Source organism: Chlorocebus sabaeus, chromosome 12 (assembly GCF_047675955.1).
Source record: "Chlorocebus sabaeus isolate Y175 chromosome 12, mChlSab1.0.hap1, whole genome shotgun sequence".
NCBI classification, from domain to species: Eukaryota; Metazoa; Chordata; class Mammalia; order Primates; family Cercopithecidae; genus Chlorocebus; species Chlorocebus sabaeus.
In genome coordinates this window covers 4,480,747-4,486,746 of record NC_132915.1, presented here as the reverse complement: position 1 = coordinate 4,486,746, position 6,000 = coordinate 4,480,747, and the positions used below count along the sequence as shown (strand labels likewise).

The following is a 6,000-nucleotide window of genomic DNA, read 5'->3' as shown; positions in this document are numbered from 1 at the left end:
TTAAGTGAGTAATTTGGCCCCCGTTTAAGAAGAGGAAGCAATAATAGCGGCCGTAATTGTCCAAATTACTGCTGCCCCTTCCAGTTTGACATCTGCCTAATGACGGCGGATGGAAACCTGACCCGTGGCCGCAGGCGGGTGGGTGGTGATGGCTGCTTGGAGCCGAGCGTCCCATCCCCAAAGCTGGCAGAGGCCCTGCTGGCCTGTGCTGGAGGCTCCAGGGCTGGGGGCTTCAGTGCGGAGTCCATGGGTTCCTCTCGACTGAGTGTGAGGGATGGGCCCAATTCATCTCAGACACTCAGAAACTAAAGCCCAGAGGGACAGCAACTGCCCCACAGCCTCAGAAGGTGGCTGGATCAGGGGATGGGATGAAGACTGTTCACTGTTTGCCATTTAGTATTTTTCAAATTTTGAACCAGATACTGCGTTATCGATCCAAAATTTAAAACAAACAAGATAGTGCCTCTTCACCTGCAGCTTGGATGGCTCCTGACAGTCAAAGACATCTGCTTTGATGTAAAAGCATCTAGTGAACAGCAAGGGGCTCTCCTGTCACCAAGGCCACTTGGCCAGGACCTCACTGTGAGGACACAGGGCATGAACCAGCCTCAGTCTGTTGACCCTCCCCTCTGAAGGCTCTTAGGGCCAGCAGGCCCAGGAGCTCCTAGTCACGGGGTTTCATGGACCTGTCACTTTTTAAAAGCTAGGAAGAAGCCTCCTCAGGGCTGCTCACTCTGTGTCATCAAGGACAGACCCAAATGGCCCTGACACGAGCCCATTGCCATTTGTTATCTCCAAGCAGCAGAGCTCTCAGCACCAAGGACTTTCTAAGAAAGGACCATGGTAATGGCTTTATGACCTGCCTGGTAAGAACCCAGCTCCACTGTGAAAGGACAGAGGGAGCTATTGGCCATGGGCTGAGAAGTCAGGGTGGGGGTGGGGTTTGCTGCAGGTGCAGCAGGTTCCAGCTACAATATCCTTGAGAAAGGCTCACTCTCCACCTCATGGTCGCATCCCGCAGGTCTTCGGCAAGCTCAGGCTGTTGGGGACGAGGAGAGGATAAGGCAGCAGGGTTTATAGAGGATTGCGGCCCTCCCAGTCCTCCTCTGCAGGAGCCAGGAGCCCCAGCTGCTCCCACTTACATAGTCGGGTTGCTTTGGGATGGCAAGGAGCTGAAACTATTGGCTTCTCGGGGTCCCTAGAGGATCAGGGCCCATTGCTGGGGACCCCTGCAGATTGGGATACCAGTACTGATCTGACTCAGTGGGATGGGGTTCGCCATCAGGATTAGGACGATACTAAAAAGCTGAAGAATATGCTGTTTCTTCCACTCCTGAGTGGCTCATAACAAATATCCCTTCAGCTGCCTTTCTGGAAAACTCTGAGCTCTGTGTAGGCCCTTGCCTGGCGTTGGGTCAGCTCTGTGCTGTGGATCGAATGCTAGACCATTTCCAATTTCCTTTTCCAAGAGGAGCTTCTTTTTTCATTCATTTAGCAGGCACTTAATGTCTGTTGGCTGAGAGTTCATGCTGTGTGGGGTGGTGCAAAGAATTCTAGATTTCGAGGCAGAGGCACACAGGTTTGAATCCACAACTCTGCCCCTTTGACATCTTGAGCAGAGCTGTTCACTTCTTGTCCCTCAGTTTACTCCTCTATAAAATGGGAATAATAATGCCAGTGTTGCGGGGTTGCCTTGAGTGCACGTTGGGTCCCCCAGCCTCGCACGGGCCTGGGGATCTTCCTGTAGGACTCTTGCCTCCAGTGGCTCCAAGCTTGAGGCCCCTCCTCTCCATGGGTTCATTCAACCCCTGCCCCGGGGTTTGTTGCACATTATCTTACCCTTACATTTTTGGGCTGCCCCAGAGCTGTAGGGTAATAGGCTGATGGACTGAGAGGATCCCAACACCAAGGTGGTCGGTGGGCTGAACAGACTTGGGTGCTGGCTGAAGAGAGAGCACCAGACCTGTGAGGATGGACGAGTCCCCTGCCCTTGACACTCAGATGGCTGGGGCCTTTGCTGATGAGAGTCCTCAGCCCCAGCGGTCCTCTCCCTACTTGTGGCCTCAGGTGGCCTGAGCCTCAGGTTCTGGCGTGTGAGCTAGAGACTCCATTCCCCATCCACTGCAGACCTGGGAGAGAGGGAGGGAGGGGCATTGAAGGGGAGAGAGCTAAAATGTTAGTGAGCACCCACTAAGTGCCAGCCCCATTGTAAGAGGGTCTCACCCACCCCTACGCCGTACCAGAATGGGCCTCCTGTCACAGGCAGGTCAGGCCCAGGCCTCCGAGCATCTGTGTTATGGGATGATGCTCAGCACCCTGAGGCTGTGACAAGCTGGGCGATCCTCAAACCTGGCTCAGGCAATTGGCCCACAGCCCTGCTAGGGGCGGCCTGAGGGGCCCACGTGGGGAACTGGGCTGGACCCGCCACTGACCTGGTCCCGCTGGCTAAGTGTGCACAGAAACCAGCTCAGAGTGCCCAAGCAAGCCAACAACGGCACCTGCAGGTGTCTCCAGAATTCCTGTAGAGGAGGGGCTTGGAGCTGACTCGGGTTGCAGAGGGGGCCCAGGCTGTGCCTCCATTCCCGCGCCTTTCTCAGGCTTCCTCAAAGCAGCCACTTTCCAGCCACTCGCTAAGAGCCCTGCGTCCTTCCTTCCGGCCTCACGGCAGTTGGGGCCTCGGAAAGAGCATAAAAATGTCTGGATGACACTCTTTCACCTTTATTATATACAGAGGCCCCTCATCTCCTGCCTTTCAGGAGCCCCCCTCCGCTGGCCCTGCAGGGGCGTCCGCAGCCCCCGCGTTTATCTGCGGGGAGGAATGTCTGCGAGGCCGGCGGGACGGAGCCTCCTCCATCCATCCATCACCGCCTGCCAAGCCCCTGACTATGCCGGGCAGGCCACGGTGCGCCTCGGAAGGCCGGGCTTGGGGGGCGCCGGAGGCCTGCTCAGCCAGTGCCCAGCCCCAGCAGGGGGGTTTGCCCAGTCTGACACCAGGGGCCCCCGGCCTTGGGCCCGGGTAGGCCCGGCCCGTCTCCTGGGTGCCGGGGGACTAGGATCCAGCACCCCAGTGGGGGCAGGGCTGCTGCAAGAAGGGGCCGACGGGAGACAGGTCTGGGGGTCCAGAGCAGGGGCAGGCTGGAGACCAGCGGGGGCCCTTTGAGAGAGACTGAGACACTGAAGGTGCAGGACTCCCAGTGCCGGGGCCAGCTCAGCGTCCTCCCCTAGACAGGGTCCCACACACACCCACCTGGGGAGAGTACACGTGGAGAGTCAGTATCCGTGCCTGCGCTCCTGTTTATACACTGTTTTATACAAAAACATGAGTGGTTTTTCCATGGTTCCCATGTACTCTGACTTTTCCAAGAATGCAATGCCTATGGGAGACGTGGAACAGCCATACCCTACTTCGTAAAGCCCTGCTGGGTCTCCTGGGAAACAACAGCTTGCCTGGCACTGTGCAAGGCCCGCACAGATGCACTGTTGTTACCCAGCCGTAATTCCCAGGTTGTACATGCCTAGAGAAGGTGTTGGCGGGACACAGTTGCGCCTCTGACTTCCTTTAATTCCGACATCTACTTGCCTCATTGTGCAGGCGTCTGAGGGCCACCTGACGTCGTCTGGGGTCTCCACGCCTTGACACTTGTCTATTGAAATACAATTTTTTTTTTTTTTTTTTTTTGAGACGGAGTCTCGCTCTGTCGCCCAGGCTGGAATGCAGTGGCGCGATCTCAGCTCATTGCAATCTGCAACCTCTGCCTCTCAGGTTCAAGCGATTCTCCTGCCTCAGCCTCCCGAGTAGCTAGGGCTGCAGGCAGTTGCCACCACACCCAGCTAATTTTTGTGTTTTTAGTAGAGATGGGGTTTCACCATATTGGCCAGACTGGTCTGGAACTCCTGACTTTGTGATCTGCCCACTTTGGCCTCCCAAAGTGCTGGGATTACAGGCATGAGTCACAGTGCCCAGCCTTGAAACGCACCTTTTAAAAAATTAAGTGTTAATTTCCTTTGCCTTCCTCAATTGTAGTTGAGGTATTATGTGGTAACAGGATGTCAAAAAATTCATCAGGAGGTGCGTGCTGGTTCTTACTGGGCAGGTGGGCAGGCTGAGGGGTCCACAAACTTCTCCCCTTTCCCTCCCACTACTTGCGGGCTTGCAGCCTCCAGGTAGTCACTGTGCTCAGCTCACAGACCTCCCTTCCCAACTCCGACAGGAACACAGGAAGCGGGAGAGCCACCTAGTGATGGTCCCACCTGAGCGCACTGTTGCAGGCACAGTACTCACTCATTCACTAAACAAATATTTGGGCACCTGCTCTATGCCAGGCGCTGCTCCAAGTAGCAGAGGTACACATGAGCAAAACAAGTGCAACCTCTGAGCCCCTGAACTGCTGTTCCAAGGAGGAAAGCCAAAAGGAGACATCTAGACAGAAAACAATCCTTTTAAAGAGAGAGCAAGTTGAAGAAAGTCACACAAGTCATGGGCCAGGAGGTCAACAACTTTGGCTCAGGTGGCCCAGGAGGGCTTCCTGGGGAGGTGATGTGGGTCAGAATCCTGTGACACGAGCCAGAGCCGGGACTCACACAGCACCGGGGGATGCAGCTATTCTCCCCATGAGGCTGCCAGGCCAGGAACTCTGAAGTACTCTTGGCCTTTCCCTCATGGGTATGAGGTGGCTGCCACAGCTCCAGACATCACATGTACACAGGACCACAGCCAAATGCAAGGACATGGAATGTGTGTATCTGAGGCTGGAGGTGGCACCTGGAACAGCCTCTTTCATCTCCTTAGGGAGGATAAATCTCTTTCAGACTCCTCCTTCACAGGGAGTTTTTTCTACATTGTCTCACTGGCCAGAACTGCCTGCCCCTCTCCCACCCTCCTTGACTGGAAATTAAAGCGAGGGTCTGGCTCTCTTGCCCTTCCAGTGAGAGTGGGGAGAGGACATGGGGCTGGCTGTGGGGGTGGGCTGGACCCATCAGAACCTGTGATGCTTACCTCCAGGCATTTCCTAAAGGTATCTCCTTTTTTCTCCAAGAGCATATGGGACCACATTCTGGGGACCTCTGCCCTGGGGAAACATTGCTCAAGGTGGTAGGAGCCTCCCGCTGGCTCTTCTCAGGGGCACAGCCCATTGGGGCCCAAGTTTGAGAAGAGTTCTCTTGAGTGCTGATGGCCTGGAGCCCAGGAGCCCAGGGAGGAGCCCAGGAGCCCAGGGAGAGGCCCAGGAGCCCAGGAGCCCAGGGAGGAACCCAGGAGTCCAGGGAGAGGCCCAGGAGCCCAGGAGCCCAGGGAGGAGCCCAGGACCCCAGGGAGGAACCCAGGAGCCCAAGGAGGTTAGGTTCCGGGAAAGAGGTGGCCCCAGCAGATTCTCCAGACGTTTTTGACACATGTAATTGTGGTTGGAGAAGAAACAAAACACTTCACAGCTCTTAGGAAAGCAGTCACAGATCTGATGGACTAGGATTGATGAAGTTCAATATTCCTATGGCTTCTAGTCAGGGCTAGCAAATTACAGGTGAAGCCAACTAAAACCACGTTTCCTATGAGATGGAATGGATGGAACGGGATCAGCCCACTAAGCCAGGAGCTTCTCCAGGGCAGGAATCGAACCCTCCCTCACTGGACTCTGGTCATGTTAGCTAGCCTTCTCACTGTTCCTTGAATCCCCCAGGCTGGTCTTTCCCCAGGGCTTTTGCATGTGCTATTCCCTGGAGCACTCTTCCCCAGATGTCCATTCACATAGCTCCTTTCCTCACCTCCTCAGGTCTTTGTTCTAAGCTCCTTGCTCAGGAAGCTCCCGCCCCATGTCAACATGTCTCCCAGCATCTTGCACCCCATCAACCACCACCTTACCGTCCAACATACAGTTCCCTGTCTTGTTTGCAGCCTCCACACAGAGCCTGGCAAATGGTACATGTTCAAGAATTCATTCGTTCCTTTATCCATTCATTCAAGAAACACTGATTAGTGCTGACGGTGGGAGGTGGAGGTCATTAAAA

General features: G+C 55.3%; 1 long non-coding RNA gene across 2 annotated transcripts in view; it reads left to right on the top strand.

Moving 5' to 3' along the window:
- Positions 1-633: 633 nt before the first annotated feature.
- LOC140713030 (uncharacterized) overlaps positions 634-6,000 on the top strand; it is a 47,442-nt gene continuing 42,075 nt past the window's right edge. For both annotated transcript variants that reach the window (XR_012094913.1, XR_012094912.1), the window contains exon 1: positions 634-866. This is a non-coding gene — a long non-coding RNA (uncharacterized lncRNA). The remainder of the gene's footprint in view (positions 867-6,000) is intronic.